Genomic DNA, 12,053 nt, shown 5'->3' on the forward strand with positions numbered 1-12,053 from the left:
ACTGGCGAGATTTAAACTTAATTGCCACTATTACGTCGTCTGCAAACGCCTGAATATGTGCCTCTCCTGGTAGTTTCAAATCAAAAATCCCTGAAATCATTATATTCCAAAAGAGTGGGCTTAGTGGAGATCCTTGTGGAGAGCCTGTTGATAATTTTTTTGTGATACAGGTTCCTTGATCTTCATATATAATTTTCCTCTGAGTCAATATTGAATTTGTTATTCTCACTAAATTGGAGTAGCATTTAAGTTGCTGCAGTTTCTCTACAATTATTTTACGTTGTATTGAATTAAAAGCGTTTTTAATATCCAAAGATATTATTACAGTTCCTAGCTTATCTAATGATGGCTGTTCGATTCTTTTCTTTAACACTAATAATGCATTCGTTGTTGATGTATTATGTTGGAACCCATACTGGTGCTTTGGAAATAATTGTCCGCTGCTTAGGAAATAATATAATCGATCTTTTATTAATTTCTCTAGAATTTTCCCTAATATAGAGTTAATTGCTATTGGGCGAAATTTTTCTATTCCTGTTTTATCTTTGGCTCCTGCCTTGGGGATTAAAATTATTCGGGATTGTTTCCAATGACTAGGTATATAGCCCACTTTTAGGCAGGCATAAATAGTTTAAAAAAGAACCCCTTATGAGCCGCAAAAAGCTCTTGGATAAAAGTGGTTTTTAAATGATCTGGCCTTACGGCCACGTCTTTCCTAAAATTCCTCACGACGTTTTCTATTTCTGCTTTTGTAAACAGCTTATCTGCAACTGATGTATTTTCGTTAGGTAATTCATCTGGCTGTTCTTCATTACTTTTATTTTCATACAAAGAATCTAAAATATACTCCACTGTTTCTTCCACAGTCGTATCACTTCCATTTTTTTAGTTGCACTCTCCAGAATCTGTGCCCCCTCGCAAGTTTATGGGGTAAGGTAAACGGATTTGATGATATTGTGCTACATACTTTTTCCCAACTTTTGTCCCGAGCTTCACTCAACATATTATTGTATATTGTGTGCTCTTTATAATACTGTGCTTTAAAAATTTGTCTTAATTCTCCTTGAGCTTTCTGATAGCGTGTTCTCATAGCTCTTACTTTTTTTCGTTCTAATTCCAAATCCGTATTCCACCAGGAATTTAATTTGTGTTTACTCTCCTTCCATTTACTGCGAAATTTTGTCTTCCATTTCTTTATCTTCTGGTAGAGTTGCTCTGTTACTGTTTCTATTTCGTCTGGTGTATTGAGGTCGTGAATCTCCTCAAACCATTGATCTTCCCTTAATTTCTTAATTATTTGCTGTTCTCCCTTTAAAGTTATACGGAATCTTGTAGGTTTTCCAACCTTACCTATTAAAGTTTGAATGTATCTATGATCACTGTCATTTGCATGTTTCAATACTTCCCACTGCTGCACACTTGAATTCAACACCTGATTAACCATGGTTAAATCTATCCAACCTTGTGCTCTTGAAGTTTTAAATGTGGGTGGAGAGTTTGAATCATTCATAATTATGAGGTTGTTTCTAATTGCCAATTCATATACCTCATCTCCCCTGTTATCAGACTCTTTGCTGCCCCACAAAACGTTTTTGGCATTAAAATCGCCCATGACCAAAATGTTCTCTCTCTGGAACTGCGCGATTGCCATTTCAAATTTTAGCAGCAATGCTGATACGTCTTCGTTAGGGGGGCAATACACATTTACTACTACAATTTTCTTGTCTCCTTTTATGATTCTCGCTACTATTAATTTTTCTTCGATCTTTATTGGAAAAATTTGTATGTTTTCTTTATGCACTATTATTGCGGTCTTTGGATTTTTCTTAGTTGCCACTATTTTATGCTTGATAGGAAATGGGATTAACTTATCCTCGAGGCTGTATGGCTCTTGCACCACAGAAATATCATGCTGATATTCATGATTGTAATCCCTCAAGGACTGGTTTGCCTTGAAGGCTCGTGCCAGATTAACCTGTATGACCTCTATTACTTCGGAGTCTTGATTCGTCGTTGCTGAAGTATGGTCTCTGTTTTTCCGCAAATCAGGGGTCGTTCCCGCCATGATGGATACGAGCCTTAGTACATCCCTTGGACGATCCTTCTCTTCTCCTCTTGCACTTTCTTATGAAATGTCTCGCAGTACACAGAGAGGAGAGGGTGGTTGCAATCCTCCTTCAACACACCCTCATTCTGACACGCCATGCAAAGAGATTCACTCTGACACTCCTCTGGCGAGTGCCCCGTCCTTGAGCACTTTACGCATCTCTCTGGCTGTCGGCAAAACTTCCCCATGTGATCCAGTGATGGGCACTTGGTGCACCATGTCACAAATATGTTGTCATACAGGGCGCACCTCTCCCAGCCTACGTTGACGTGACATTTGTCCTTTAAGGCCTGGTAGGCTTGCTTGTTGACAGTTATGATTACGGTTTTCCCGTAGCGTCCTTTATATTTCGCTTTGACCTCAATGTCTTCTTTACACTGGAGGTTATTCTGGCAAATAATCCTTGTTATGAGTTCCTCGTCCTCCATCTCCTGATCCACGCCCACGACTTTCATTTCCATTCTTCGTCCTTTCGGATGGTGGATCTGCAAATCTAGCAGACCACTGTCGCTCTGAATCTTCTTTGCTACTTTTTCCAAGGAGGGGGCGTCTGTGGACACAATCACTACCCCCTCCTTACCAGACCTCATGATTGTATCCTTGATGTCCATTTCCATGGGGTCCATGATCTTCTTTAGGTCCTCAAGGATCTTCTCTTTCCTTCTTTCCTTTGAGGTTACTATGATTGCTCTCGTCTCTTGTTCTTGTCGTTGTTCAGAGATGGTCTTTGTGACTTCTGCATACGTTGGGGACTGGATTGGAGCCCTGCACTCTGCGAGTCTGCCTTTCAGGAACTCATTCTCATGTGTGGCTTCCATGGTCAAAGCCTTCAGCTTACAGACTTCATTGATAATTTTATCAATGACTGCGCCTACTTTACCGTCGTCTGCTGTCATTTGTGAAACCTTCACTAGGTTGATGAATATGTTCTTGTCAATCTTTGCAAGTTTCGACAGCCTAGGCTCGGACTCCTCCTTGTCGCTACTTCATTCATGTTCTGGCACTTTGGCTCCCTCTTGGTTGCTTGACGGCTTGTGTTTTTAATGATCCCTCCTCTCCACCTCTGAATCCATAGAGTCCATATCAGTGTCAGAATCCTGCCGGATTTGCTGTGATTCCTTGGAACTTGCCTTCTTATTGCTCTTGCTCTGTGTCCTCTTCACAGAGTCTTTGGCGTCCTTTTTTTTCAGTGTTTGTTCACGATCGGACATTTTGTCAGATCCCTTCAGCTGTCGTCGCTGTTCCTCCTTGCCCTCCACTTGATCTTCTTGGTCGATGCCACCTCTGGATCGCCCAGAAACGATTTTCACTACTTTCCGCCAAACTTGTCAGGTAATCTTGATTGTCTAGTGACCTTGTTGCTTAGCGGAAGTGTTTAGAGTTTGCTCTACTTTTTCCTAATTTTTCCCAGTCAAAAAACCAATTATTTCTGCTTTCCGCCAAATTTAGCGGATTTCAAAATATTTGCCTGAAACCTGGCAACATTGTACAGCTCCAAGTTCGAGGCACCCTGTGTGCGTAGACCGGTTGGTGGCCCCAAAATCAACAATTTAATTATTTTTCGCAATTCTCAGTGACACCGCTTGATAGTCCTTGCTCTGGCATTCACGAAAAGTGCCTATATTTCCTTGTAGCTCCAACGGTTGCCGAGTTAGGCTAGTTTTTGCTCGACCGTTCGCCCTACCCAGGGTCTCGGCCCACTCGAAGGGCCAGGTGTGTTGAAATCACGATCGTTGATATTTTTCTTAATTTTGCGAGTTGGGAGCTGAGATTACACTCAAAATGATCTATGCACCTTAAGGATTATGAAAATATATATTTTGATATGGTTCGAAGGGACAGCAATCGAGTTACGAGCGTTCGTTTCCCGTAGACGGGGGCAAAAGGCCTAGGCTGGCCGCCGCCTGTTTACAAAGTACGTTTCATCGTTTCTCTTCGAAATTTTGGTCTAGAGCCTTCACATATAGTGCAAAATGATCGGGAGACAAGCGCGACCACTCGAAAACAATTTTAGCCAGTTGTCTAGCCGCGAAAAATCCACAAAGACGCTCTTTCGACCTCGTGCCTGAGCCACGCTTACCGGCCACGTGCTAGTTTTACAAAAAACCTTATATTTCGAGAAATATTGGTGCTAGCGAGCTCAAATTTTGAACAGAGGTGAACGAGATGCTCCCGAAGGAGGAATGCAAAAACTCTTTGACTCACAGGAAGAAGTTCTAGTTGAAAACAACAAAAAATGACGCAGCACAGTTAAGGGCACGTCCGATCGCCGTGGGGACGCCGATGATGATAGTAGTAGATAGGGGCATAAATTATGGTGAGGCATAAAAAAAAAGAGCCTCTGCCAGAGTAGATAGGGACAGTGGGAATCTCGTTAATCCATTCATGCGCGTCACTAATTAGATGACGAGGCATTTGGCTAGAGACTAGAATTTCCCCGCATAGCAGAGTTAGGTGGTCCCCCAAGGCAGTGTCAATTAACGTGGCTTGCCGTCGCCAAGCAGAAGCGTGAGGCCTCGCCGTACTCGGCAACGTAGTCGCTTGACGGCGCGGCAAGTCACCAAGGTGTACCGCCGCGCTCGCTGATGGATATATTCTTGTGCTAACAAAGAGTGTTAGGGCCTTGGGGGAAAAATGCCTTTTAATAACAGAGCAGCGCATGACAAATTGGTGTTAAAACACTAAAATTCAACTAAAACCAATAAACCACTACAGAAATCTAAAAAAGCAACGTTAAAAGCTGGCTCAGTAATCGCCCCAAAATTAAAAGCACGGGTCCAAACCGGGATTACTGGCTTAAAAACTCTAAAATCACTAAAATATGCTAAAATCACTAAAATCACTGAAAGTCGCAAGAGGTGTCTGGGGTTTGAAGCCTTCAAGTAACCAGCCGCGCAAAGCGGCTAAGCATAATAATGCTCCCTACTAGTGTTCTAGCGTACAGCCAGCCAAGGTCGGCCTTTGTTAGACCGAGAATCTCACCGACCCTGGCGGTGTCCCTGGGCAGAAATCACTGGGCAGAAATCACATTGCGTCAGCACCAATGCTAGCCCTCGCAATGCTTTGTTTTAATTAGACAGTCGGATTCCCCCGGTCCGTGCCAGTTCTGAGTTGGCTGTTTTCTGCCGGCCGAAGCAAGAACCTCGGGCGCGAAGCCCCCGGAACAAGCACAGCTGTGGCTTTCCACAGGAAGGTCCCGACGCTGGTCCGGGCTCGGCCGCAACGCTTTTGACGGCGGCGAGCCTCGCCCAGTCCCGGTGCAGTGCCATTCCTGCTTCTGGACCCCAGCCCGACCGGCTCAGCCCTCAGAGCCAATCCTTTTTCCAAGGTTACGGATCCGTTTTGCCGACTTCCCTTACCTACATTAATCTAGAGACTAGAGGCTGTTCACCTTGGAGACCTGCTGCGGATATGGGTACGGTCCGGCACGAAAATCACACTCCCTCACTCGGATTTTCAAGGGCCGACAGGAGCGCACCGGACAGCGCAAGAGCCGCACTGCTCTACGGAGCCACCGTCCCTATCTCGGGGTGAACCCATTCCAGGGACTCGATCTCCTTACAGAAAAAAGAAAACTCTTCCCGGGGCTCCCGTCGGCGTCTCAGAGCTGGTTTGCGTTGCCGCACTGGGCCCCGAAGGACCGATCTCCGTAGCCGGGTTCGGGACTGTTAACCCGATTCTATTTCGGTTGCAGCGGGGCGTCTCCGATTCGACAGACAGAGCTGCACAAACCCGCCCGCTTCTGAAAGGATTTCTCCTTTCCCTAAGGACCGACTGACCCATGTTCAACTGCTGTTCACATGGAACCCTTCTCCACTTCAGTCCTCAAGGTTCTCACTTGAGTATTTGCTACTACCACCAAGATCTCCACCAGCGGCGGCTCCAGGCGGGCTCGCGCCCGGCACCTTCAACGCCCACCGCTGCGGCCCTCCTACTCGTCGCGGCTTAGCAACCCCACTGTTCGTGCTACTCTGCCAGCGACGGCCGGGGATAGGCGCGACGCTAGAGCGCCATCCATTTTCGGGGCTAGTTGCTTCGGCAGGTGAGTTGTTACATACTGCTTAGCGGATTCCGACTTCCATGGCCACCGTCCTGCTGTCTTAAGCAACCAACACCCTTCATGGGTTCTCATGAGTGTCCCAACTCGGGCGCCTTACCCCGGCGTTTGGTTCATCCCACAGCGCCAGTTCTGCTTACCAAAAGTGGCCCACTTGGCACTCTCATCGCAGCGGAAGGCCTCAAACCAGAAGGCCTCCCGTACACCCATTGAAAGTTTGAGAATAGGTTGAGGACGTTTGACCCCAATGCCTCTAATCATTCGCTTTACCAGGTGTGACTGCTCTCCCATCGAGCGCCAGCTATCCTGAGGGAAACTTCGGAGGGAACCAGCTACTAGATGCTTCGATTGGTCTTTCGCCCCTATACCCGGATCGGACGATCGATTTGCACGTTAGAATCGCTTCGGGCCTCCACCAGAGTTTCCTCTGGCCTCGTCCTGCCCGGGCATAGTTCACCATTTTTCGGGTGCCAACGTGCGCGCTCTCGCTCCGCCCCGGCGACAAGTGAGCGCCTGGGACAAGCCGTTGCTGCGCCCGAACCCCTGTGCGGTCCGGGATCGCAACGCGGCCCGCGAAGGGCCTTCACGTTTCATTGCGCCATTGGGTTTCGAGATACCCATTGACTCGCGCACATGTTAGACTCCTTGGTCCGTGTTTCAAGACGGGTCGGATGGGTTACCGACCTACTCGCCGCAAACCACGATAGCGCCTCTGCGGGAGAACTCCCGTACTCTTGAACTCTCTCTTCAAAGTTCTTTTCAACTTTCCCTCACGGTACTTGTTGACTATCGGTCTCTCGGTCGTATTTAGCCTTAGATGGAGTTTACCACCCACTTAGGGCTGCACTCTCAAGCAACCCGACTCACGGGAGGCTTCGTCCCGGGCGCGCAACGGCGGAAACGGGCCTGGCACCCACTCTGGGACAAGCCCCTGTCAGGGGGACTTGGACTGTCGCAAACTGCCGGGAACGTTGCCTCCCATACACCACATTTCCCGACCGCCTGCAAGGACGAGGGATTCGGTGCTGGGCTAGGTCCCGTTTCGCTCGCAGCTACTCAGGGAATCCCTGTTGGTTTCTTTTCCTCCGCTTAGTGATATGCTTACATTCAGAGGGTTGTCTCGCCTGATCTGAGGTCGACACAAATGTGCGCTCTCGCGTTTGATTCCGGCGCGGTCCAGCGCGCGCGCGCGTCCTTTCCCAATCGTCCGGCCGACGCCTTCTGCCCATTCCCCGCTCACAGTCGGCAGCACCCTCGGCGACTGCGAGCGAGACTGGAAGGCGCCGCTGGCCTGCGCTCGGGACAGCGCGCATGCGGTTTGCGCGGACAACGCAGAAAGTTTCGAGCCCCCGACCGCCGCGGCCTAATTTTTCCCTGCCGCACCTCTCTTTCCCTCGAGAGAGCGACCTCGGCCTGGCGTAGGGGCATCGTCAAGTTTTGCGTGGCCCCCGCCCCAACTGGAGTGGCCCAGTTTTTCTCGGGGCAGAGACTGCGAAGCACTTAGACCGACGGAGGACTGCGCTCGCAACGAGATCGCGTCCGTTCGACCCTTACTCGACTTCGCGCCCGTTCGAGGAGGCGGTCCCTTTGCATCGGGTCCGGGGGGACCCCTTCGTCACCGCGCCACGGCGCGCCTCTGCGCCTCGCCCGAAACTGCCGCGCACGAAACGCTTTCGCGCGCCTGTCGCCTCCCCGCACCCCGCGCGAGATCTCCCTTCTCGCGCGGGCGTGCCCGGACAGGGCGCTCCTGTCTCTGCGTTTCTCGCAGCAGTTCGGATACACGTACGCGGGCCAGCGGGCAACGCTTTGCCGCCCGTCCACACGGCCTCGTCTCCCGTCGGGACCGCGCTTTCCCTGCAGGTAATCCCTTCCTGCGGCGGTCGCCTTCGGAGGCCACACGCTCTACGGCTAGCAGCCGCTGTCCCGCGTTACGTCGTCTGCGCAGGGCGACCCGACTCGGCCGCTTGGAGCGCGGCTGAAGGGTTCGACCCACTCTCCTCTTTCGCAAAGTCTTTCGAGAAAAAAGAAAACGGATGAATGTGTGAGTTATGTGCCTGGTTATCCGTTTCAAGCGCATGTCAGTTGTTAAATTTTGTTCACACTGCTTAAATCCTTGTCACCTTCACATGCCTTCCACCTGTTGATTGTATTCGGTTTTTTGTTATTCATGGCACTGTACGTGTTATTCACGTGTCTTAGCGTTTTTATGGTTCTTTACACCATGGCTTGTCATCTGTTGAGTTTTATCTTGTTTTATCTTCACCCCTTACGGTTTTATCGATTTTATCGGCCATTTACACCTCTTTGACATTGACTGCCTCTGCTTGTATCTGCTACTTCCTTCCTATATATAGTGTTCACTTTTCGCTTAATAAAATCAGTTGTAAGTCAGCGCTCGTGTCGTCGGTTCTTCCCTTGGTCCCTGTCCTGTGTGCGCTGTTTTTTCTAGAATCAGAACAGAGCATTGCAAGAGCCGACACAGATGCAAAATATGTGTAGAAACTAACTGTGTACCTACCAAGAAAATTAAAACAAATGTGCGAAAGATATAAGCAGGAAAAATAAAATAAAAACTATAGTGCATTTCCCAGGAAGTGACTTTTCGCTCGCTTACGAAAAGCAGACAGGAAAAGATTAATTAAATCGGGATGGGTTCCAGTTCGAATGCTGCGTAGCATAGTTGGTTCTGTTTCTTGGTTTCTGTATATTTGTGCGTCTAAACCCATATCGTTCGTGAATTTAGAAAAAACAAAAACAAAAAACATTGTTGTCGATTGGCTACGAGTTCCAAGAATGCCGCCCGACACGGTCGCTGGTAGTGTAACGTTTGTATAGGTAGTACTCGCTCAAGTAGGAATATGTGGAGTCGTATCTTGAAAAATTTTCAACAAAGCGAATAGATCTCTTTTGCAATAAAAAGGGCATTTCAAGATTACATTTCCCAGTGACTCCCCAGATAAGTGAACAATAGCGAAACCTGGAATGAATTGCACTGAAATAAAGCTGGCGCCAAAATGTCCGTTGGTCAGCGCCATCCAACTTTCCAAATGTTGAAAAGTGTTTTTTCGTTACATTGGCGAGAACTTCGCCTCTTAGTACCCGCCGTCCCTGTTTACATATCATCAACCGGGATTTCTGTTTGCGGTATTTTGTAGAGTTTCCTCTACAGTACGCCAGGTCTTTTGCGGATCGCAGTGAATTCGTTAGAACCTTCCACTGCAGTGATGAATTCGAGATTTATATATGTCCGAACCTAATTTATTCCTATCTTATTTATGCTGTTCTAGAATTGACAGCTCTCTCGTTTATTTTTTTTTAAATATGCCAAACAGGTGATTACGGTCTCTTATGCGCTTTACTAAAGCAGAAGTTTTTCGCAAGTTTTTGGCGCTTTTTTGCCCTTGGTTAACATTGCTACAGTAAAAGCGCAGCTCTATTATTTTTTGCGACTATTGTGTACTACATTAGGGTCAATTTCGCAAAGACAGTACACATCGGAGACCATGTGTTCATTTTTTTTTCCTGTGTTACAGGCTGAACCGAGGTGTAGTGATTTGTGCACGGCATCTTGGAATAAAGCAAGAGGTGGTCACTAAATTCACTTAGCAAGACACCTGGGTCCTGTTCGTCGCAATTAGTCACGCCAAAATCAATTAGGGTCTCACCCGACCCCAAGTAGCACGTGTAGGCGCATTAACAACCCCAGTAGCACAAGGTGGCGGGCCCATGCGGGTCCGACATGGGCAATGAGGGCTGGTGGCTGCCCGCAATTAACCTACATGGGTCCCTCGTGGGCGCAGTGCTGGCAAAAAAGGTTTGGGCTGCCCATTTTACGCCTGAGTGGGCCCCTCGTCAGCTACGCATGGGCTGAAAAAGAGCGGCCAGCCCACCTGGGTCCCACCACAGATACATGCGGGCAACAGTGCGGGCTCTATCATGGCGAAGTGTGGGCAGCCCCTCTTGGGGCTGCCCGTGCAGCGCTTTGAGGGAGCCACGGTGGTTTTGTGTGGGCAGAGAAACAGTATTCCCGCCTTCGGCCTACATGGGTCCCACGTGTAAAATACAGGGGCTAAACTTTGGGCTTCACAGTGGCGAAGCGTTGTAGGCATGCAGTTTGGGCTGCCTGAGCAACACCGACGTTGGTCCCGCATGGGCTAGGCGTGGGCACATTTGTCATTCCCGCATCTTCCCCGCCTCTATCCTGAACAGGGTATGAAAGGGCTAAGCATGGGCTGTATGCATGCAACCACCGATACATGCGGGCAACAGTGCGGGTTCTATCATGGTTCAGTGTGGGCAGCCCCTCTTAGGGCTGCCCGTGCAGCGCCTTGAGGGAGCCACGGTGGTTTTGTGTGGGCAGAGAGATAGTATTCCAGCCTTCGGCCTACATGGGTCCTGTGTGGAAAATACAGGGGCTAAACTTTGGGCCGCACAGCGGCGAAGCGTTGTAGGCATGCAGTTTGGGCTGTCTGAGCAACGCCTACGTTGGTCCCGCATGGGCTAGGCGTGGGCACGTTTGTCATTCCCGCATCTTCCCCGCCTCTATCCTGAACAGGGTATGAAAGGGCTAAGCATGGGCTGTATGCATGCAACCACAGATACATGCGGGCAACAGTGCGGGCTCTAGCAGGGTTCAGTGTGGGCAGCCCCTCTTGAGGCTGCCCGTACAGCACCTTGAGGGAGCCACGGTGGTTTTGTGTGGGCAGAGAAATAGTATTCCCGCCTTCGGCCTACATGGGTCCCACGTGTAAAATACAGGGGCTAAACTTTGGGCTTCACAGTGGCGAAGCGTTGTAGGCATGCAGTTTGGGCTGCCTGAGCAACACCGACGTTGGTCCCGCATGGGCTAGGCGTGGGCACATTTGTCATTCCCGCATCTTCCCCGCCTCTATCCTGAACAGGGTATGAAAGGGCTAAGCATGGGCTGTATGCATGCAACCACCGATACATGCGGGCAACAGTGCGGGTTCTATCATGGTTCAGTGTGGGCAGCCCCTCTTAGGGCTGCCCGTGCAGCGCCTTGAGGGAGCCACGGTGGTTTTGTGTGGGCAGAGAGATAGTATTCCAGCCTTCGGCCTACATGGGTCCTGTGTGGAAAATACAGGGGCTAAACTTTGGGCCGCACAGCGGCGAAGCGTTGTAGGCATTCAGTTTGGGCTGTCTGAGCAACGCCTACGTTGGTCCCGCATGGGCTAGGCGTGGGCACGTTTGTCATTCCCGCATCTTCCCCGCCTCTATCCTGAACAGGGTATGAAAGGGCTAAGCATGGGCTGTATGCATGCAACCACAGATACATGCGGGCAACAGTGCGGGCTCTAGCAGGGTTCAGTGTGGGCAGCCCCTCTTAGGGCTGCCCGTGCAGCGCCTTGAGGGAGCCACGGTGGTTTTGTGTGGGCAGAGAGATAGTATTCCAGCCTTCGGCCTACATGGGTCCTGTGTGGAAAATACAGGGGCTAAACTTTGGGCCGCACAGCGGCGAAGCGTTGTAGGCATGCAGTTTGGGCTGTCTGAGCAACACCGACGTTGGTCCCGCATGGGCTAGGCGTGGGCACATTTGTCATTCCCGCATCTTCCCCGCCTCTATCCTGAACAGGGTATGAAAGGGCTAAGCATGGGCTGTATGCATGCAACCACCGATACATGCGGGCAACAGTGCGGGTTCTATCATGGTTCAGTGTGGGCAGCCCCTCTTAGGGCTGCCCGTGCAGCGCCTTGAGGGAGCCACGGTGGTTTTGTGTGGGCAGAGAGATAGTATTCCAGCCTTCGGCCTACATGGGTCCTGTGTGGAAAATACAGGGGCTAAACTTTGGGCCGCACAGCGGCGAAGCGTTGTAGGCATTCAGTTTGGGCTGTCTGAGCAACGCCTACGTTGGTCCCGCATGGGCTAGG

The 12,053-nt window shown here is 49.7% G+C and overlaps 1 pseudogene; it reads right to left on the minus strand.

The window, feature by feature from the left end:
• Positions 1-4,384: 4,384 nt before the first annotated feature.
• On the minus strand, positions 4,385-7,302 carry LOC144111622 (large subunit ribosomal RNA; annotated as a pseudogene).
• Positions 7,303-12,053: the final 4,751 nt, after the last annotated feature.

The sequence above is a fragment of the Amblyomma americanum genome, chromosome 11, assembly GCF_052857255.1.
Source record: "Amblyomma americanum isolate KBUSLIRL-KWMA chromosome 11, ASM5285725v1, whole genome shotgun sequence".
Classification (NCBI taxonomy): domain Eukaryota; kingdom Metazoa; phylum Arthropoda; class Arachnida; order Ixodida; family Ixodidae; genus Amblyomma; species Amblyomma americanum.